Source organism: Neovison vison, chromosome 6, assembly GCF_020171115.1.
Source record: "Neovison vison isolate M4711 chromosome 6, ASM_NN_V1, whole genome shotgun sequence".
NCBI classification, from domain to species: Eukaryota; Metazoa; Chordata; class Mammalia; order Carnivora; family Mustelidae; genus Neogale; species Neogale vison.
The window spans coordinates 136,281,635-136,304,868 of NC_058096.1; the positions used below are offsets into that span (position 1 = coordinate 136,281,635).

The 23,234-nt window shown below is 43.0% G+C and overlaps 1 protein-coding gene across 4 annotated transcripts in view; it reads left to right on the plus strand.

The window, feature by feature from the left end:
• The first annotated feature begins 253 nt into the window (after positions 1-253).
• LOC122908965 (myosin VIIA and Rab interacting protein) overlaps positions 254-23,234 on the plus strand; it is a 402,240-nt gene continuing 379,259 nt past the window's right edge. Inside the window, exon 1 of one of the 4 annotated variants that reach the window (XM_044252413.1) lies at positions 254-336. The gene's annotated coding sequence lies outside the window, so the exon portion shown is untranslated. Of the gene's footprint in view, positions 337-12,554; positions 12,678-23,234 lie in introns of those variants that run through there. The other 3 variants (XM_044252420.1, XM_044252421.1, XM_044252414.1) reach the window with 3 other exon arrangements.

The window sequence follows — 23,234 nt, forward strand, 5'->3', positions numbered from 1 at the left end:
CGGGCCAGCAGGTGTCTGCGGCCGCTGCGGCCGGGCTGGCCCCAGCTGCCTGCGGCGCGGGCGCCTCCCTCGCAGCCGCTGCCACCGCCGCGCTCCCCGCCTTCTGCCCGCTCCCCGGCTCCCGCTGCGGCGGCTGCGGTTCTGGCGGCCGAACCCCCAGGGCGCTGCAGCTTAGATCCGGCGCGCAGACAGACCCGCGCCCCTGCCTCGCTGCTCGGAGCTCGCTCATCCACGCACCGCGCCGCGCTGCTGCGGCAGGTACCCCAGGCGTCCTGAAGTGCGGTGGCCGCCATCGATGACCCCGGCCACGGAACTGCTCCAGCCCGGCCACCCCTTGTGAGTACGGTCCACTCCTCTCTGGCAGCTTTGCGCCACTCTCCCGGTTGCGTTGCCGCAACTTCGGGGGTGGGTGTGTGGAGGGGTCTCTCACGTCCTCCCCCTCCCCCCGCCCATACACACCCGTGCGAGTCCTGAGCGAGGGCCTCTGGGCTCGGCCGGTCAGCCTCTGCGGAGGGGCTTGGGGGCGGGGGTGGGAGTCCTTGAACTTGCTCGAGAATCGTCGCAGAGTCGGAACCGCCCCTTTCTCCTTTGGACGCGGCTGGAGCTCGACTCTGCGTTTCCCTCGCGTTTGGCGTTCCTCGCTGGCCACGTAGCTCCTGGGCTGCGGTTCACCGCGCACCTACTACGCTGCAGGCGCACCGGCAGGGCGCCTGGAACCATCGGGTAAGCACCCCGGAGCCCAGCGCGGCGGACTTGACTCTTTGCGACTCTTAATTTCTGTAAAATGGGGCTAATCAGGACTCGCTCAAGGTCATGGGCCGTGCGCGGACTAAGAACCCTAGTGGGTCGCGTCTGGCTAGGTCCGCGGACTAGTAGGGGCGCGCTGTTGCAGATGGATGGTCACTTTAGCTGGTGGTCTCCTTTTCATAATTCCTTCCGCCTAACTTTGCCAAATTTGGAGAGGTCGGGAGCCGACCCCAAGAGACCCTACAGAGGTTTTAGGGGTATCTGCGAAGGACCTTTGGGGTGAGCCGAGCGCTTCTGCGGCTGGGACCCCTGGGACCTGCAGCATTTGCAGCATCCTCTCCAATCTCAGTCATTTAATTTGCTAACGTCTCGGCAGGGTAGGGGAATTTGCTAGGTGCCTGCTTTTAGATCCATCCTGCTCCGTTTCCTTCTCTCAAATAAGCCGTGTTCCCGAGGATAAGTATGGGAGAGATTAACTGTACACACCAGTTTGGGCCCTAGGACTTCGTAAGAGAAGCGTGTGTGCTCTGCTCTTGGCTTAGTCAACATTGACTCTCATTAGCTCTAAGAAAATGTCTTGAGTCTGGCTTCATCCTGCCGGCCTTACTCCCTGTCCCCAGATCTGGGTTTGTTGCACTTTTCCTGGGGAGGGTGGAGTCCAGTCGCAGAATTTGTAACTGTTGCCGGATGTGAACAGTTTTACTCCAGCTCTTTTGTGGCAGCTCCTGTGGGTCTGTGGGTGGTTCTCAGAGCTTTGGACTGGAGACAAAGTCATCCCCCGCTTTTGACATTGTTATTCTGTCCCTTCAACTCAGGCTACCTCGCCCTAACTCAGTGATCAGATATTTACTTGGATAATTTTGTGATGTCTGACAAACATCTTCGGACCTCAACTTTTTTTTTTTTTTTAAGTAATCTCTGTACCCAAGGTGGGGCTTGAACTGAGGACCCCAAGATCAAGAGTCCAGTGTTTTACTGGACTGAGCCAGCCAGGCGCTATGAGCCTCATTTTTTAAAAATCTATAAAACAGAAGAATCCCTGCTTTTTAATCTTCCCAAGGCAGTTGGGGTTCAGGGAACATGGTAGAGGTGAAAGCAGAAGGAAGATGTTGCAGACGATCTGAGCTGTGGGTAGAAGTGGAGGTGATTTCAAGAATTTTTTTTTTTTTTTTTTTTAACAGCAGTCTCTGGGACCTTATTAGATCTAAAAATCTTTCCAAAGAAATTTAGTTTGGTAAGATTTGAAAATACTACATTTCATCTTCCAGTTGCTGTTCCCTACCTGTCCATGGGTAGCCACATCTCTCACAATGTCCCCTTACCCCATCTGTGGTGTGTGGGCTGGAAGCTAGCTGTCTCTGTGGGGTTTGGGCTGTCTCTGGTGGTGGTGAGGCACTGTGTCTGTGTGTGTGTATGTGGGGTGGTTGTCTCTGTGGAACTCTTTGTGGCCTTGGTTTCGTGTGAAGGGGGAAGGGGAGGGGCAGTTGCCTGCTCCAGAGTCTGCTCATTTTTGGAAAAGTGAAGTATTAGCCAGGTCCAGCAATGTAAACTCACAGTGGTCTAGATTGTGTCCTTTCTCCTTACTCTCCTTCCAAAGGGGCAAATGGAGAGCATTTGTGGCCTTGGCTTTTGGAGAAATCAAATGACAAAGACTGAAATAACTGAGAGAAATATGCATTCCCTGTTCTTAGTTTTGTATCTGCACAGCCTTCTGTCCCAAAGGCAAGTTAAAGAGGGACAAGTGATCAGAACTTGGTGGCTTTGTTTTAATATTATATTAAGCTATGACATAATGACAGAAAATGGGATAGATATGAAGTGAACACTCTGGATTTTCACAAATTGAACACCCCTTTGTAAACAGTGCCCAGAATAAGACCTAGAATATTCCCAGTCTCCCCCGTCCTCTATAGGTACTGTCCCCCAAGGGTAATCATCATCCTGCTTTGTTTTGTCAGGCGAGTTTTATTTTTATTCCTATTATCATTTCTTTCACCAGTTTAGTTTCAGAGCTAAAATGAAACTGCTTGATGATTTTCTACCTCCTCTTTTAATGTATGCAAACCAAAGGTAGTTGTAGGTAAGCCAGTCCAGAAATCTAGGAGGAAGTATTTGGTCTTAGGAGCTGGGTGGAGTCTACACCTGTTGTCTCCTCCCTTCCCCCCAGTAGGTTCTTGGGCAGTGAAGCAAGCCAGACCCCAGATACATCAAGCTGATATTGATAAATTGAAGCCAGTTTATTCACCAGAGTGTATTTGAAAAGTGCAAGTCTGAAATAGTGTCATGGTAAAGTATACATAGAAAATTTGAATGAATTCTCATCGGAATCGTAAAAATGGGAATGTTTTGAATTTCTCAAAATTAAAAACTGATAGAGGATCTAAGAATGTCAAGGCTTAGTGATTTATAAACTATTTATGCTATTGCCACATGGTGGCGCCACGTTGGCTGGAGACCAGCAATACCCAGCATTCTTTCCCAAGTCCAGGAGAAGCAGTCCCAGGAATAAAATCCAACAGTTTGGCATCTCCAGAAATGATTTCCAAACACTGTGGTTTTTCCCATGTTTGGCAGGTGAGTTTCCCCTCTGGTACCTGTTACACTAAGTCCATGGATCGAACCCTGTCCCAGCTTTTCAGGAGGGTGCCTTGTGGGTCGGAGGCACCTGTGTGTTGGAGAATGGGGAGCTAAGACATTGTTGCCCTTTCTTGGGTAGTATGGAACTGTGGCATGTCCTTGGAATTTTATTTTATTTCATTTTTAAAAAATTGTTTATTTATTTGACAAAGAGACACACAGCGAGGGAGGGAACACAAGCAGGGGGAGTGGGAGACAGAGAAGCTGGCTTCCTGCAGAGCAGGGAGCCTGATGTGGGGCTCCATCCCAGGACCCTGGGATCATGACCTGAGCCGAAGGCAGATGCTTAACCCACTGAGCCACCCAGGCATCTGTGTCCTTGGAATTTTAAAGAGAATTGGCTGAGAAACTAGCTAAGGTGTGTTGTGATTTTCTTCCCCCAGAATTCCCCCAAAGGTGTGAGAGAAGGAGTTCTCTTTCCTGAGGCAGGTTGCTATTTTCCAGAGCACTGTCCGTGGTGAACTTGGAAAAATAAAGAGGCATGGGTGTAGCCAAATTGCTGCCCCATGAAATGCCCTCTGTGTTCCACAGGGTGGGGGCCAAGTCCCAAGGGGAGACCACAGGGTGGGGGCTGTTGTATCCGGCTGTGGAGAGGGCCAAGCAGACCCATTCAGTGCCTTTTCTTTTCACCGTCGGTGTGACGGAGATGCTGCTTAGAAGATTGTATTCGTGTGCTGGCTGCCATGACTGTGGTTGCCAAGAGTGCTGTATACTTGCCATGTGCTGGACCCTACATATGTATATTCAGTTAATCTTCATCACGGGAGGAGGGTGGCTTTCCCATTTTCAGGATGAAGGAACTGGGCCTGGAAGCATTCTTTCTGAGTTTTACATTATGTGAACCAGAGCAAGAACTGAGTGCCAAGTCTCCAGATGACTTCCCCAGCTGAGTTGTGTGCCCTTATGTGGGGTGAGAGGAGCTTTGCACCATTCTTCTTCTGTCTTCCCTGGCATCTGGTAGAGAGCCTTGCGTGTAGTAGCTACTTAGGGCAAAGTATGGGACTGCCATTAAGTAGAAACTTCCTGCTGAGCAAGAGGGAAATCCAGACAGTGAAGGATGAGAGTTTGGGATTGAGTCCCTGCAGCCTGCAACATTGGGACTGAGCGTGGGCCCAGAATGTGTAGTCTTATTTTATGTTTAAAATTTTATGTGAATGGAGGTCTGTTGTTTGTTTTTGAAATTTGCTTTTTTTCACCCAACATTGTTTTTAAACATATGTTGATAACATTTGTTGATAATCATAAGTTTAGTTTATACATTTTAACATAATATTTCCTTGTTTGGTATACCAGAGTTTGAATATGCATCATTGATGGACAAAAAGATGTTTTTACCTTTTGCTGTTATGAAAAATATTGCAGGGAATATCCTTGATAAGGTCTTATGCAAGTGTATGTGTGTTTAGGATTTATATCCCCAGACGTAGAATAACTGGGTGGGAGGATATGCTTACATCAACATCTATCTATTGCTGCGTTTTGGAGATAGTCCTCTGTAGTTATTGGGCCACTTTTTACTCCTACTATCACTGTCCTGAAGCTCCTTGTATCCCCATTACTTTGTGCCATCAGATGTTTTAATTTTGGTTCATCTAATAAGCATGAAATGTGTTTTACTGCTTTTTTACTTGCATTTCCTGTAGTGGTTTTTTGTTTGTTTTTTAAAGCTTTTTTTTTGTTTTTGTTTTTGTTTTTTTTTTTCCAATTTATTTATTTTCAGAAAAACAGTATTCATTATTTTTTTTTTTTGTTTTTAAGCAATCGCTACACCCAGTGTGGGGCTTGAACTCACAACCGTGAGATCAGAAGTCACATGTTTTACCCACTGAGCCAGCCAGGCACCCCTCCCTTAGAGATTGCTAAAAATATATATTTTGGTTTTCAGAGTTTCTTTTCTGTACATTGCTGGTTTTCCCAGATAAAACTTTCCAAATCTTGGGGGCACCTGGGTGGCTCAGTGGGTTAAAGCCTCTGCCTTCAGCTCAGGTCATGATCCCAGGGTCCTAGGATCGAGCCCCACATCGGGCTCTCTGCTTAGCAGGGAGCCTGTTTCTTCCTCTCTCTCTCTGCCTGCCTCTCTGCTTACTTGTGATCTCTGTCTGTCAAATAAATAAACAAAATTTTAAAAAAACACAAAAAACAACTTTCAAATCTTATACTTACCTGAAATTTATATTTCTGTGTTCTGTGAGGCAGGGATCTAATTGTTTTCCATACAGAAAACCACTTCTCCCATTAACATTTAATGAATAGTTACCTATTTTCTCACTTATTTTGTTGCCATCTCTGTCATATATCAATTTCTGTTATGTTTTTGGATCTGTTTCTGAATGCTGCTTTTTTCTCTTCATCTCTTTGTGATTCCTGAGCTAATACCATTTCACTGAATTATTAAAGCTTTATAATAATTCTTTCTTCTTAGCCTTTTTCTTCAAAATTATCTTGATTATCTTTGATACCTTAGGCTTCAACATGAATTTTAGGATCCCTCCTAAATACCCCTTTCGATGAAAAATACTGGTATCAAAATTTGGTGAAATATCAAATGAAACATATCTTCTTATTTTTTTCAAATATAGTGTTAATCAAAACTTCTAATTTTCCATTATTTGCTGTGAAATTTTGGTCTCCATTTCAAGTGGATTCACTTTCAGTAACACTTTTCTGATATCTTAAATAATATCTTTTTTTTTTTAAAGATTTTATTTATTTGTTCGACAGACAGATCACAAGTAGGCAGAGAGGTAGGCAGGAAGAGAGAGGAGGAAGCAGGCTCTCCGCGGAGAGAGCCCGATGCGGGGCTTGATCCCAGGACCCTGGGATCATGATCTGAACCGAAGGCAGAGGCTTCAACCCATTGAGCCACCCAGGCACCCCTTAAATAATATCTTGAATAATCTCTTGAATAATAAGGACCATTTGAATGTGATTTTTTAAACACCTCTAATATCATTTTTTAAACTCAACAACATAGAAGTAATGTTAATGTCAGTGATTATTCTTCTGTGACATTATTTTTGGCCTCCTCATAACTCGTTTCTTTCAGGTACCATAATTTATTCAACAAAATCATTCTTTAAAACATTAAGTACTTTACACTATTGTAACTTCATCCTTCTATACATGTTTGTTTCCTTAGGATGAATTACTTTGTTGAAAGTTGTTTACTTTTCCTTAAATTTTTTATACATACTGCCAAATAACCCTCTAGGAAAGCTTATAAATTCATTTTGCTATTTAATCATGTACAAATGTGCCAGATCCCCATGCCTTGCCAGCATTAAACACGATTGTTCATCATCATTTCCAGTTTCACAAGGACTCTTGTTTTGTTTTTTTTTTTAAGATTTTATTTATTCATTTCACAGAGACTCAGCAAGAGTGGGAACACAAGCAGCGGGAGTGGGAGGGAGAAGCAGGCTTCCTGCTGAGCAGGGATTCTGACATGGGGCCCATCATGACCTTAGCTGAAGGCAGTGCCTAACGACTGAGCCACACAGGTGCCCCAAGACTCTTTTGTTTTTTATTTTTTATTTTATTTTATTTTATTTCTAGCAAGGCAGAACATATCTTCATGTTTATTGGTTCTTCATAGTAGACTTCCCTATAAAGTTTTCCATGACGGTTGTTTTTCTCTCCCTGCCTCTCTTTCCTTCCTTCCTTCCAACCCTTCTTCCTTCCTCCCTTCTTTCCTTCCTTTTAAAAGATTTTATTTATTTATTTGTGAGAAAGAGAGCATGAACAGGGGTGGGGCAGAGGGAGAAGGCAACCTGACTGTAGCTGAGCAGGAAGCCCAAAGCAGGACTCCATCCCAGGACCCTAGGATCATGACCTGAGCTGAAGGCAGATACTTAACCAACTGAGCCACTCAGGTGCCCCTCTTTTACTTTCTGTAAAAGAAACTTGTAGGGATGCCTGGGTGGCTCAGTTGGTTGAGCAGCTGCCTTCGGCTTGGGTCATGATCCCAGCATCCTGGGATCGAGTCCCACGTCCGGCTCCTTGCTCGGCAGGGAGCCTGCTTCTCTCTCTGTCTCTGCCTGTGCTCACTCTCTCTCCCTCTCTCTCTCTGACAAATAAATGAAATCTTTAAAAAAAAAAAAAGAAACTTGTATTATCACTGGGTGTTTTTGATAGAGCAGTTTGTTTTATACAAATCATGTTCATATTTTAATGTTAAATATCATTCCATCTTATGAAAATATCATATTTAAAAGATCTGTTCCTCCATGATGGATTTGAGGTTACTTCTGTATTTTTTTTGTCTATTGCATGTACGCAGTAAACATCTTTGAAATGTATTTAAGCACAAGCAAAAGAAGATCTTGAGGATATATGCCTAGAAGTGGGATTGCATGATCATATTTTATACACACTTACAGCTTGACCACCTGGTGCCAAATTGCTCCCCAGAGTGGTCATGGTCATTTAAACTTCTGTGGCAGCGTGTACAGATAGCATTTGTCATGGGAAGGAAACAATAATATCAGAGAAGGAGGAACAAAGGTGTTAAAGGAAAAAGTATAAATTTATGTATGTTTATGTGTACATGAGTATCCTAAAATTCATTGAGAAAACTCAGAGGCTTTTGACTGTTTCATTTTGAAATTTACACCATTAGAACTGATTATATGTAAGTATAAATCATGAACATCATATCAGTATTTCCTTAGCTTAGGAGAATTGGTAAAAGTTTAAGTAAAAGGTAATCTGTTTAGTAGTGCTTTTTCAGAGTAGCCTGCAAAAGGAGATGGGACCCTAGTGAAGAGAACAGGAATCCTGCCTCTGCTCAGCACGGTGCCTCCCCGTCCCAGGGGGTGGGTTCCGCCACTGCATAGTTGTTCCTTTTCATTATCTCATCTTGTAAAATTTAGAAGGCTGGGGGAATAACTCTAGAGTGATACAGTGCCACGAATACCTTAATGCCGAAGAGTTTATGTGATCAGTTGCTGGTGACAGTAAGACCAGAATAGCCTGAAACCGCGACAAGGTTAGTGGGGAAAAGGCTGAGCAATGAGCTTGGTTGGGGACAGGCTGGAAACTTCACTGAGAGAAACCTGTCCCACTTCAAGTGTACTCTGAGAATCAAGTCTGCGTTTGTGTCAGGAGCATAAAAAGAGCTTGATGAACTGCCTAAATGCCATCTGAAAACTGTTTTTGGTTTGGTATTCAACCATGTGTTCTATTCCCCCATTACCTTCTGTAAGTAATTATGAGTTAAATTTTTTGCCTATATTTATATATCGTCAGCTGGGGAAACAAAAACACCGTATAGTAAGTTCTTTTGTGGCTGTGATTTACAGCATAATGCCACAGATATGACAGACACGCGATCTGCAGCTGGGATGTACAAATCCATTCTGTGGGCTGACAATTTAATCTCACTGAGCAGACACTTGAGAAAAGAACGTAAGACATGCAAATTAAGGGCAGGTGCCTGGAAGACAGAGGGGTCCATGGCTCAGGATCTGATGTGGCTGTTTGCCCAGGTCCCCAAATAATCTTTTGACACTGATTTGTGGCTCAGATGACCATGTCATCTTATGTGGTTCTTTCCTTTTGGTATAAAATGTAACTACATCAAAGTGTGCAGGGTCATTTTCTCCGCTGGGAAGCCTAGGTATCCACACTACAGGAAGTAATACTTACACTGCAGAAAAGGAAAATAACCCATCTCTTTACACTGTTTTCTCTGAAGCTTTCCCAGTCTGGAGAAACAGTGTTTCTAGCCCCAAACCTCTTCCTAACCTCCTCTTGATGAAGACCATTGTCTCAAGCATCAATTCACTTTTTCTGTGTAGCTCCAGACTCAGAAGGTGTCATAGGTGCTCTTTCATGTGTGTGTTATATAAATGTGGTTTGGCTGTTTTGCTTTTTTTTGCAAAGCAATTTTTTATCATTAGGGTCTTGGATTTACTAGAATGACATGTAACTAGAGTATTCAAGATTCGTGTCTTTCTTTTACGGCTAATTAGAAGAAAAATTTTTTAAAATGCTATTTTAATTGAATCCTTGTTTAGTCTAAAAATCTGCCAGTTGATTTTTCAGCTTTGTGGTCCAGTAAATGTCAGGTGCCTCTCCCAGGACTGCAAGTCTTACAGTCTGGTGCCCGAATGCTGCGGAGATCCCCTTATTGTCCCTTTGTGCTCCCATTTCTGAATCATTTCTCCCACAGCTTCCAGGTACCTCACATTTCCTCTTCTACTGCCTCAGTTTCCTTCCTTTCAGATGGGCGCTGGTGGTAAATGGCAATACAATGCTGTTATTTCTCCTCTTCTCTTTTCTTTAAATGATCCAAAACAATGAAGAAAATGAGAAACAAAAAACCCAATGTCATCTTTGGGAAATGGGAGAGATGGTTAAAATTGGTTCCCCCAAAAAGAAGGGCTGCCTGAAGAAGTGACATCCACTGATGCATGGGAGACACAGAGATATGTTATGGGTGTTCAGTCAAGACCAGTTCTCAGGAGGGCGAGAGCCCTTGGTTGGGCACAAAACCCAAGTTCCTTCTGGGTCACAGTGGGATAAGAATGCCTGTAGTGTTGGCCAGCACTTCCTACCACCCCAGAAGCTCCATCCCTCTTTTTTTCCTCATCAATTTCAGCAGAGGTACAGATTCTTTTCAGATTTTCCTGAGAATCGACTATTGGTGTTCTTTTCTCTATTTTGATATTGTATTTTATTTTAGTAAGCTCTGTTCTCATCCTTATTATTTCCCTCCTTCTACTTTCTTTGACTTCATTCTTTTTCTGTTTAATTTCCAAGGTTAACTCCTTAACTTTCAGACTTTCCTCTTACTTAGGTATGCATTTAGCCTAATAAGTTTGCCTGAAGTATTGCCTTAGGAATATTTGTCTTCCACAGTTTTGATTTGAAGTGTTTTTCTTGTTCACATGTAAGTTGTTAACGTTTTTGTTATGATTTCCTCTATGACTTATAAGTTTCTTACATGCTTTTGTTTTATTTTCAGAAATTTTAGAACTTTTCAGTCATTTCTTTTTCTATTTTAGTACATAGTGATTAAAGAATGTGGTCTATATGATTCCGATTCTTGAAATTTATTGGGATTTGTTTTATGGCCTGGTACATAGTCAGTTTTTACAAATTTCTATGTTTTCTTGAAACTAAAGTAATTAGTTGCAGTGACCAGTATATGTTCATTAGCTTAAGTTAGTTAATTGTGTTATTGAGATCTTCCATCTTTACTCATTTTTTTTGCAGCTTAATTAATCAGTTATTGAGGGAGGAATTTATAGGAGTGAATTGGTCAGTTTCATCTTGGGCTTTTTTCAATTTTTGCTTTGTATATTTAAAAGAATTTTTTAAAATTTATTTATTTGACACAGAGAGAGAGAGTGAGCGAGAGAGACAGACAGATAGGCAGAACTCAGGAGCCTGGGGAGTGGCAGAGAACCCAGACTCCCAGCTGAGCAGGGAGCCCACCATGGGACTTGATCCTAGGACCCTGGGATCATGACCTGAACCAAAGGAAGATGATTAACTGACTGAGCCACCCAGGCACCCTGCTTTGTTTATTTTGAAGTAATATGTAATTAGGTGCATTCTGGGTCAACTCAGTATATATTATGAAACAACCCTGTTAATGTCTAGTAATGCTCTTTGTTTTTAAGTCTGTTTTATTTATTTTTGATTTTAAAAATTATTTATTTCTTTGAGGGGGTGAGGGGCAGAGGGAGAGAGAGAATCTCAAGCAGATGCTCTGCTCAGTGGGGAGCCTGTGGTGGGGTGATCTCAAGACCCTGAGATCATGACCTCAGCTGAAATCAAGAGTCAGATGCCTAACCAACTGAGCCACTCAGGTGCCCCAAGTCTGTTTTAAAAGACCTATGCCAATTTTCTTTTGCTTAGTATTTGCCTGTCTTATCATTTTCTAATACTTCCACTGTCAACATTTTTCTTTTTTAAGGTTTTATTTATTTTAAAGAGAGAGTGTGTGAGCACAAGCAGGGGAAGTTGCAGAGGGAGAGGGAGAAGTAGTCTCCCCTCTGAGCAGGGAGCCTGATGTGGGGCTCAATCCCAGGACTCTGGGATCATGACCTGAGCCGAAGGCAGACACTTAACTGACTGAGCCACCTGGGTTTCCCTCTGTCAGTAGTGCTATATATTTTTATTTCACTTGTGAAACTGTATTAAAGAGCATAAAGTTTCTTTTTTTAACCTATATGTTTTAATATGAAAGTTATGTTCATTTACAGTGCTACTGTTAATGTATTTTGATCTAGTTTATCATTTTACTCTGTCCCACCTTTCATTTACTTGGTTTCTCTCTCTGGTTGCTTTTTGTATAATTTAGATCCTCTGTCCTACTCCACATTACATTTTCTTCCCTCACTTATTCAAAATTTTACACTCAATTTCTGTTTTCTAGTGTTTATAATATGGTAAGTTCGGCATTCGTGTTTACTTTAATAAAATCCAAACTGATTCAGAGTAATTTCTGTCCTCCTGAGCAATTCAAGGACTTTATACTTAAACTCTGATCACCCTACCTGCTCAGTTTATATGTTGGCGTTGTCTGGTGTTTTAGTCAGGTTTAACTCCTTTTTTTTTTTTAATTATTTTTTTTCACATAGTGTGCAATTTGTTGACAATATTATCCCACCGTTTTCCACGTTCTGTTTTTGCATTCTAAGAATCCAGCTAGCAATCTGATTGTAGTTCTTCTGTATTAATCTGTCTTTTCTTCCTGGCTGATTTTAATTCCTTCTGTTGTTGTGTTGTTCTGAATTTCACTACAGTGTATGTGGTAATGGGCTTCTTTTCAATTATCCCACCCAGGAGTCACTGGACTTCTTAAATATGAGGATTGCTGTCTAATTGGTGTTCTAGAAAATTCTCTGCCATTATTTCTTTGAATATGTCTTCTTCCCATTCTCAATTATTTGTTCCTGAAACTTTGATCAGATGCATGTTATACCTCCTTTCTATATCATCTGTGTCCTTAAATTCCTTTCTTTCTTTATTTTCTTTAGCTTATTATTTCATCTCTGTTTACCAATTTACCACTTATCTTCTCTGCTTTGTCTCTTATGTTTTTTTTTTCAGTATGTTCACTGAATTTCCATTAACTTGTTCAAATAAATGTGGTAATTTTTATAGTTTCTTGTTTGAAGTTATAATTTGATAAACTCTTATTTCCTTAACCATATTAAATACACTTATTTAATGTTTTACATGAAATAATTTCACAATTAACAGGAATTTAGCAGTTGGAGAAGACTGACCTGGCAGTCCAGTTCTGGGTTCTTTATTAAGGAGAACAAACGAGTGGCAAGGTTAGTGACCGTGCTCTGGAACTCAGGCTGCCCCTCCCCAGATGCGCTACCCATCTGTATCATAAAGGGCAACAGGTGTTTGTGAGCCTAAGTAACACTGGGCTTCCTCCAGTGTCCTCACTGAGGGAGTGCCCTGCTCCCCTCCTCAATAAAGACTGAAAGGAGCCCCTCACACTGGGTTAAAGATCATGTCTACCCTGGCCTCCTGCTCTCCACTGACCTAGTCAAGAGTAAACTTGAAACACCCCTCCTTCCTGCCCCTTATCACTTGTGGTCCTACCTCCGCTTTGCTTTGAATGGACCAGGACTCATCCCATCATGCTCTTCACCCCTATATGTCAGTTTCCTGGTCTCCAGGGTCACTCCCCCTCAGTTCTTGATGACCTCAGCCCCAGCTTCTCCACCGCTTCCTGCAGCATCCCTCCTGCCTTAGTCCTGTCACTTCAATATACATGGAGAGGATCCTTCTAACATCTGGGCCTCTCAGTTCCTTGACCTACTTTGCTCCAAGTTCTGTCTTCCACACCACCCTGCCACTGACTTCCACAGTCATAGATGGACACTCATTCCCCATAATGGCCAATCTCTTCCTAATCTCTTTCATTCATCATGTGTTCAGAGAAGCAACTTCTATCTTCCAAGTCTCTCCCTCTCTTCCTCTAATTCCAACAGTCCCTCAATCTCCTGACTTTCAGTCCATGACCCGGATCCTTGAGGTCCTTTCCTACTGCCTTTTCCAGCCTGTATTTTGTTGTGTGCCCTATAATCAATCCTTGGACTACACCCTCAGTTCACATACCTAACCCAGACTGCCTCCTTTTCACTCAGCAGACACCCAGAGTGGTTCAGTCTCTGTCTCTGCATCCTGCTGCCTCCATCAGTGCTGGGGAGTGTGGCCAAAGGAATACTCACAAGCAGTCGACTGGCCTTGTGTGGCCATGAACATGGGGTGGATCCTTAGAGCTGCCTGAGACTTTTCTGGGCCTGGCCCTCTCGAATTCCCCCATTGCCTCAGACATGCACACCTTCTCTCTATCTTCATTCTCACAGTGTCCCTGCTGCCACTCTCGCTGAAAAAGCTAGATCCATCTGCGGGGGAAGGGCCTCCCACAGACTCTACCATCGGCCACCAGCCTTCATCTGTAGCTACACAGTCTGCCATGTGTTCTGGCACTAACCATGAAATATCTTCTCAGATCTAAGAGTCAGACCCTCCACTCCCGGGCCCTGCAGCCCACCTGCCTTGAATACTCAAGGGTATCCCTCCAGGGATTCTCCCTCTGTGTTTCCAGTTTTCTCTCCCAATCAGGTAATTCCTACTGGCTTACAAAGAAGTTATTTCTCCTTTCTTAGAAAACACTCCCTCTGTAACTCTCTTCTGCCTCTAGCTATGGCTCTGTTTCTCTGCTTTCCTGTATATAAAAACTGCTAAAGATCAGAAAGGATGAATACCCAACTTTTGTAGCAACATGGACGGGACTGGAAGAGATTATGCTGAGTGAAATAAGTCAAGCAGAGAGTCAATTATCATATGGTTTCACTTATTTGTGGAGCATAACAAATAGCATGGAGGACAAGGGGTGTTAGAGAGGAGTAGGGAATCTGGGTAAATTGGAAGGGGAGGTGAACCATGAGAGACTATGGACTCTGAAAAACAATCTGAGGGGAGTGAAGTGGCGGGGGGTGGGAGGTTGGGGTACTAGGTAGTGGGTATTATAGAGGGCACGGCTTGCATGGAGCACTGGGTGTGGTGAAAAAATAATGAATACTGTTTTTCTAAAAATAAATAAATTGAAAAAAAAAAAAGAAAGCCAAAAAAAAAAACAAAAAAAAAACAAGAAAAGTGTGTGAAACTACCACAGCCCAGAAGAACTTAAGGAGACATGACTACTAAATGTAATAAAATACTGGAACAGAAAAAGGGCATTCAGTAAAGACCAAGAAAATATGAATAAATAAAGTGTGGACTTTAGATAATGAAAAAAAAAAAAAAAACAACTGCTAAAGAGAGTTGTCTAGACTCACTGTCTGCTAATTCTCTCCTCCCATTGTCTGTTAACCCCACCCCTGCAGATTGCCAGCTCAGTTTCATCAACTTCAGCAGCAACTGCCCAATGACTAAGGGCCCCAGTTTACTGAACAGAAGGGCTGCTCCTGTCCTCATCCTTCTTGCTCCATTAGCACCGTTTGACTCAGCCAGTCAGCCTCTTTTTCTTGATATACTTTTTCCCCTAGGTGTGGAGGATGCACTCAAATTCCTTCCATATCCTTGGTAGTTCTTTCTCCTCTATTCAGCTGCTTCTTTGTCATTTGCTTGACCTCTGAATGTTGGAGTGCCCTATGGCTGAGTCTTTGATCCCCTATTTTTAAAAAATATTTTATTTATTTATTTGACAGAGAAAGAGAGAGAGTGAGCGCACAAGTAGGCATAGAGGTAGGCAGAGAGAGAGGGAGAAGCAGGTTCCCCACTGAGCAGAGAGCCCAGATGTGGGGTCCCATCCCAGGACCCTGAGATCATGACTTGAGCTGAAGGCAGAGGCTTAACCCACTGAGCCACCCAGGCACCCCTGCTTTGCCTTTTTATTTATATTGCCTCCCTACAGACCTCACCATGCTCTTGTATCATTGTTTTGAATCCCATCTATGTCAGTGAGCCTCAAACATTTACCTCCAGACTGGACCTCTCTCTCAAACTCCTTGAATAACCTACTTGACCTCTCTGGATATGCAATCCTTATCTCCACATCAGCTCTTTGAAAATTGAACCTCTGATCTCCCCAAACCCATTCTCTTTTTTTAAAAAATTTTTTCATTTAAATTCAATTAATTAGCATATAGTGTATTTTAGTATCAAGGGCAGAGTTCAGTGATTCATCAGTCTGATATAATGCCCAGTACTCATTGTAACATATACCCTCCCCAATGCCCATCCCCCAGGCAAGCCATCCCCCCACCCCTTCCCCTTCAGCAACCCTCCCTTTGTTTCCTGTGATTAAGAGTCTCTTAGGTTTGTCTCCCTCTCTGGTTTTGTCTTGTTTTATTTTTCCCTCTCTTTCCCTATGATCCTCTGTTTTGTTTCTTAAATTCCACATTTGAGTGAGATCATATGATAATTGCCTTTTTCTGGTTGACTTATTTCTCTTGGCATAATTCATAAACCCATTATAAATATTTATTATTAAGTGATTATAAAATTATTAATAATTAAATTATTAATGCCTTGTTTTACCATCTTTTTTCCCCCATACTACTCTTTGAAATCTGGTGTGTATTTTTCAGTCATGGAAAATCTTAATTTGGATGCTAAATTTTCATCAGAATTACTTGATTCATATTTAGAGTTAATGAAATATACAGTTAAAAAGTACATGTACACACCCAAGTTGTTCTACATTTATTTAAATGTTTTCCTATAGCTGAACTGAATATCATTTAACAGGAAGAGTTAGACTTATTTTGCATAGCACCTAGCACTCTGTTGGTCAGAAGCAAGTCAAGAATTTTGTCTAGAACAACTCTTCTCTGTCTTTGTTATCTGCCCAATAGGATATGATCTAGGATCAAATCTCTTTATAATGCTATTGCTTATATATCTTTGAATATAACCACAGTGTGAAAGGCCTAGATGACCACAGTATTTTACTGGAAATAGTTTCAGTGTCTCCTTCCTGAATAGGGGGGATCCCTGGACTATAACCCAGAAGATAGATAGCTGTAGCCATCTGGCTTTAATTTTCTTCAAGAGATTCTTCTCCAGGTTCATAGAAGAACTCCTCAAATAATTACCTTCCCAATGGAAAAGAATCTCTTGGATTGTTTCCATTTCTTCTGTTAGAAAACATGTGAGAAATTCACTTAATTGCCAGACAGAAACACAGAGACTGAGAGCTCATGTTTTTGCCCTTTTAGACTCATTATTTGGAAGTTGTCTTAGAAATAAGCTTTCGAGACTTGGGAGGACATGTGTTCAGTATTTAGTATTTACATCAGATAAATGTGGCAAAATCAGAAAAATTGGAGAAAACACCATCCCTCTGTAACATGGCCAATTTAGGGGCATATAGCACTCCTTTCTCAGGTAAGGTCGTACTGAAAATCTAGTCAGCAGCAAAAACAGGTTTTTTAAAAAAATATCTATAAAATGGTTTGGGGTTCAGTATAGAAACTAAGGCCCAATTTTAGTGTAGAGCGATGGCCCCAATAAGCCTGTACAAATAAGACAGACCCATTGTAGGCAGACTGTCATCTATGTCAGGTTTTCCTCATGAAGGTGGCATTATGGCTAAGATGCTGCCCTTCAGACAGATGTCTGAAAAATGTGTTTCAGGAGCCTCAGTATTGTAACCTTAGACTTAGCCACTTCATTTCTGGGAATCTAGCCTACAGGGGAAAAGTCCTTAATGTGGAAAACCCTTTGTGCACAAAGATGTGTATCATCATTCTCTGTGAAACTGTCCAAAATTAGAATCAACCCAGATGTATGATGCTGGGAATAGGTCAATAGATATATACATGGGACAAAATGTAATATAACCATTAAGAATAATGCTTAAAAGGGGGGCGCCTGGGTGGCTCAGTGGGTTAAGCCGCTGCCTTCGGCTCAGGTCATGATCCCAGGGTCCTGGGATTGAGTCCCGCATCAGGTTCTCTGCTGAGTGGAGAGCCTGCTTTCCTCTCTCTCTCTCTCTCTCTCTCTCTCTCTGCCTGCCTATCTGCCTACTTGTGATCTCTCTCTGTCAAATAAATAAATAAAATCTTTTTAAAAAAAGAATAATGCTTAAAAGGGATTCTACTAACATGGAAATACACTGGAGATAAGGGGTTTAGTGGAAAAAGACACATGCTTCTGTGTATAATTGGGCAAAAACAACAGCAGTCCCCACCAAGAGTGGGACACATGGCACTTCAGGGAAGCAATGTGTTAGTACTAATTATATTTGTTTGATAGTGTCTTGGGATTAGTTTTCTTTTAAGACATTATCATGTCTTCCAAATTTTCTTATGTGGGAATTTTGGAGGACACTGAAAACCACACAAAAGTTCTGAAGGAAAAACTCAGAAGAATGAGAAGGGGCAGACAGCGGTTAGAGGTGCTTTCTGATGAACACCTGTGACATTGTTCCTGGTTGAGAACTGTTTTGCAGAACTGAGAACTCCAAAAAAAAGAGACGGTACAGGAGAGGTGCCCCATCTGGGTCAAATGGGAAGACACAGGTCTCTGTGTATACACAGAGACCTCCTAAGAGGGGGTCTATCAATGCTGTCTGGAAATGAAGAGAAGGGCTGCAGGCTTTATGTCTCAGTTTTCCTTTGTCATATCTTTGGGTACTTGTGGGCAATCAACTGGTGTTTGTTGACTGAAGAATCAGTGGACAGATACTGTAGCAGATACCACTGGCCACATTACAGAGCACTTGGGTTATGCTTTTAGGATGCTACCTTTGGCCTTTGAGGAAAAAAAGGAAGAAAATTTTTTCACTTGTATCCAATTTGAATTAAATGTCCATGGGCATTACTGCTTAGAACTAAACTACCTTCCCTACCTTCTCTCAAATTGCTGAACCACTTTATTTAGTATATGTGCTGCCGAAGCGAGCACTGAACCACTTTATTTAAAATAAAGCTATAGCTATTTTGGTTAGCTTATGCTTCAAAGTTCTGTAATCTTGTCTATAGAATTCTGTAACACACCTTTAATTATCCTCGAAGTAGCTAATGTTAATTAAAGTATGTGTCTCTGAACCCCCTGCTGATGGAAGATGTATTACTTCATAGCTGGGTTTTTGAAATCATCACAGATCAGGCTAATGTTAAAGATCATTAAATAATTTCCCTCCTGCCATGGTACTGAATTGGAGTTTTTTTTTTTTTTTTAATTTCCTAGAGCAACTTTACTCTTCCCTGTGTCATCTATCCAATAGGATATGACCTAGGGTCACATTTCTTTATAATGCTCTTGCTTGTATATCTTTGATCATAACCACAGTTTGAAACGCCTAGCCCAGCACAATGTTTTATTATAAGCTCTTCTATTTTCTCTTTGAAAATGTACACTCCAGTCTAAACATTTATTTCAACTTTCAGTATATTGTAGTGAAAGAAAAGAAATGAAAAGAAAAGAAGAAAGAAAGAAAGAGAAAGAAGCCTATTTATTACATTTGGACCTGGGTCATTGAAGAAACCACAGAGTTAAAAAGGATCAGATCAGAGAGGGGTTTTGAACAGTCTTCTGGTCCAGAGATAGAAAGCTGGTGGGCCAGGTGTCATCTGTAGGTCATTCCCCCATGTCACCAGGTGAAACAACATATTGGTGAGATCAGTGAATTCTATGGACACGAGTTTGGCCAAACTTCTTTTGCTGTAAATTGAGTTTCTTGGTCAGTCACAACGTGGGGTGGGGTAAGGGAAGATGTCAGTGAATTAAGTATCCTTTGAGTGATGGGCGGGAAGGATGCAGGCAGGCATTATAGACAGAGCGGGTAAATCTGTGTGTTTCTAGTGTAAGGAGGAACCACTGCTCTCAGTGTGACAGAAGGGGTCTAGTGTAATCACTCTCTACCAGGTGGTTGACTGGTTTCCTCACCTCTACATCCAGGGAAAGGGCTCAGCACTGTTTTTGGCTACAGGGAAGACAGGCACTCAGCAGTGCTGATAGTCGGATGAGGCTGGAGTGAGGGAGTCTACGAGTTGGACCTACATGTAGCCACATTTGTGGACCCAGCTGCCATGTCCATTCTGTACAAGAGCCCACTGGAGAGACTGGGGAAGAGGCTGCCTCGCCTTTCCACATGTCATCTTGTCCACCTGATTATGGAGAGCTTCCACAAAGATGTTGAGACACTGGGCCTCTCCAGGAGGCCCATCACCAACACACTTCTTCCTCAGACCTCCTTGTTACTGGCTTCCTGATTCTCTTCTTTCACATGGTAGCCACTGCCCATGAATTGGTGTATATCTTCCAGACAACTCTTGGTTCAAACAACATGAAAAATAATATGCTGCTTGAAATCTGGCCCACCAGAAAGATTACCCTTCACTGCTCTTCTCCAGGGCTACCCTGTCAGCAGGGCCGTGAAGCTACAGATCCTACCTTTGGGTTGGTGTGAAAGACATCTCACAGAATTGTCTAAAATCAGGCTTGGGGATTTTCCTCATGTTGGCTGATCATCAGGAAATTTCTCTGAGGATGTAGGTGTGGATTGAGGGAGAGGAGAAAGCAACAGACACGGAAGACCCAGCAGTTGAAGACACCTGCCCATGCAGCATACACCATCTGATACTGCTTGACCCTGATTTCTTGTATACCATTTTCACTTGACTGTGGATGCCTACTGCACCTGCCTATCCTAATGAGAGGCTCAGAGCTAGCTTCTGCTGGTTACAGGGTCTCTCAATGTCCTATTGTCAGGTGTTCAGTACCAGGGCCTGGTAACAAACATGAGCTGTTTCTGACAAGGAGAGCAGTTATGTGGAGGAGAGGGCATGGCTATATTCTAATACACTTTGAGGTCTGTGGACCCTCTCCTAGAACTTCCCAGAGGTCCTGTACAGCACCTTTATTTGTTACAGACACTTTGTATGTCACTGGGTGTGTTGGTTCCTGCATAAATGAAGGGCCGGAGTGGCTTGCATTGCTGCATGGACTTGCGGCAGAGCCTTTTCTTATTCTGGGCCACACTCAATGCTGGCTGCCTTACAGTTTACTTAGTAAATGGCTGAGAGCAGCATACTTGCTTGTTTCTCCGTGCCATCTCTGAAACCCAAAATAGCCCACCAAGATTCAAGCCTTTTTTTTTTTCATTGAAAGGCTAAGTGATGATGATAAGGATTATAATAAGGTGATTATAATAATAGCAGTAATAAAACTACAACCCTCGGGTGTCTAGGACAATCCTTTAGAGAAACAACAATGACCAAACTCAGGTGGCTGGGACCAAGGTTGTGTAGCTGGTGAGGTAGTATCCTTACTCTGTCTCCTTCTAGGGCCTGGGGAGGCACAGGTGGGCTGATGGCAGCAGGCACTGCTGGGGGCACAGATGCTCATTTCGAAAAAACTTCCTTTGCAGTACTGCAGGAGTTGCTTTAGAATTAGACTTTTTATCATACTTTTGAAGAGTATCCCCCCTTAGGGAGTTGACCATTTCTATACATTTCATTCCCTCTTCTTCAAGACTGTTCTATCCATATTCCTGTGTCTTCCTTTAGCTTGCCGAGGGCTCTGAATGGGGTCATTTTCTTGTCTATTTATGTATAGACTGTATCTCTGAGTTTCAAAGTCACATATGAGCTTTGAGGTACTTGGTAGGCATTTTGGATGATCTTATTTGGCACGGAAGAGTTATTACTATCTTAGTAACAGCACTTGGGGCTGGATTTCATGAAATTTGACAAGTGCCCTTTTTTTTTTTTAAGATTTTATTTATTTGAGGAAATGAGCTAATGAGAGATCATAAGTAGGTGGAGGAGCCAAGGGAAAGGAGAAGCAGACTCCCGCTAAGCAGGGAGCCCGACTTGGGGCTCAATCCCAGGACTCTGGGATCATGATCTGAGGCGAAGGCTGAGCCACTCGGGTGCCCCTTGGCAAGTGCTTTGTAATGGCCTGCTCTCCTGGAATACTTCCAGGAGTCACCTGGATCTGAACACACAGATTAAAAGCTTAGATCAGATTTAAATAATTTTAAGTTCACTACAAAATAAGATGACTTTCTTGCAGTCAGAATGAGTGTAGAACACGCAGATCAAATATAAGTGTGTGTCTTCCAAGGGGTGTACTAGAGAATTACAGTGTGTGGATAGTTAGGAAAATCTTGTTTTGAAACCTCTAAACTAGGCTGCAATAAGCACAGAAGTTGAAAGAGTTCCTTCCCTCCGTGTTCAGCACTTTTTCTTCTTTTTGAAGGCAAATCTGTGAAGTATGTTAGTTCCTAGTTACTGCCACCTTTTCCCTAAAAGTAGTGCTGAAGTTTTACATCAAGAAGGAGGAAGGCCTTTGGAGTCATAATAATTTACAGCTCTGTGGTAGGAAGGAATTGGGAAGAGAAAGGGGGAGATCCAGGTCAAATACGCTGGAGGAAGCTTAGACTTCCCTATCAAACACGCACAGGAGTCATTTGCAGAGAAGGGAATGAATCACTTAGAGGGTTCATCCTTCCAGTTCTGTGAAGCTATGAAAGAACTTTTCATTCTGTGAAACCCATTTCTAAGATGTAGCTTAGAAATGAACTCTGAGTCTGTAGATAAACCACATAGTGTTGAAAGGGGAGCAGAAGGAAAGGACAAAGGATCTGAAATGATTTGCTGTCACTAGCAAGTGGGACTGAACACCCTAAACCTGAAGTAGGTTCCCCTGTCCTGTTAGCAGAAGATAGTGAGAGATTTTCCTAGGATGCTTCGGGTGGTCAAACGTTGGATTAAAATAAATAAAACCATTTCTGTGCTCATCATTTATTTCTGAGTCTATGTACTTGAGGCCATCAACACAGCTACATTTTTACGAGGTGTTTTAAATTGATGATGCATTTGAAAAATGGTAACTGGGGAACACCAGGGAGAGGTTTTCTTGAGGGCACAGAATGTGGCGGTGGGCCAGGGTGGCAGAGATCCAGCTAACCCTGTGTGGTGTGGAGATGGTGGCTGCTGGCACGTCATGGCGATTGTTTATAACCTGATAATGTCTGATAACTGCTAACTTATGCTGTAAGTGTGAACTTCCTGGTTGTCTCTCTGTCACTTAAGTTTGGTAGAGAGGAGACATTTTTTAAGACTGTGAACTGAAGAGTTCCTGTCGGTGGCTGTCCCTGGGCTTCACTTTTCTTGCAGCCACATTTCATCTGACTCAGATGAGTTTCTTCCCCAGTGTAGAGAGGCTGAGTCTCTCATTGTTAAGGCTCAGCTGGGAGGCCCAAAGGATGAAACATGGTGGGTAGAGAGAAGAAAGCCCAACCGATTGGGCCCAGAAGTACAGGGAAGAGAGGATAGAGGAAGAGCCCAGTGAGGCGAGGAGGGTGTGTCCTGACTCTCCTTCCTGGAGTGGAATGTAAGTGGTGTGCGTGCATGCCTTATGTTGGGTAGAGTAGAACCTTCAGAAGCAGGTATGGGGGCCTGAGGACATCGTGGGGAAGACTAGCTGGGGGTAACCTTCTACAGAAGGCCCTGTGTGAGCACGTGCACCGTGGTCCAGGGATAACTGTGGAGCACTGATTGGAGGAGCTGTGTCTCCGGCTGGGCCCCATAGCAGGGAGCCAGCAGTTAGTTCCCGTGAGCCCTGGTGAGAATGCTGAATGGCTGCGTAGACAACCGGAGCTGCTGAAGCCCAGGGTCTGGAAGGGGAGGCTGCCAGCAACAAGGACCCTGGGGATGAGCTTCCTCGGTGGAGTCACAGTCGGTAGCTGGGTGTGCCATTCATGACAAAGGACAAAGAAGGCTGGTTACCTCTTAACAGATATGGGCAGACACCATACTGGTCCCCTGTGGCAGAGCCCTGCCTAGCAGGACCCCTGGTGGACTAGTCATCCTGTCCCTCACTGCCAGGAGACCAGTAAAGCTTGCCCCTGGTGC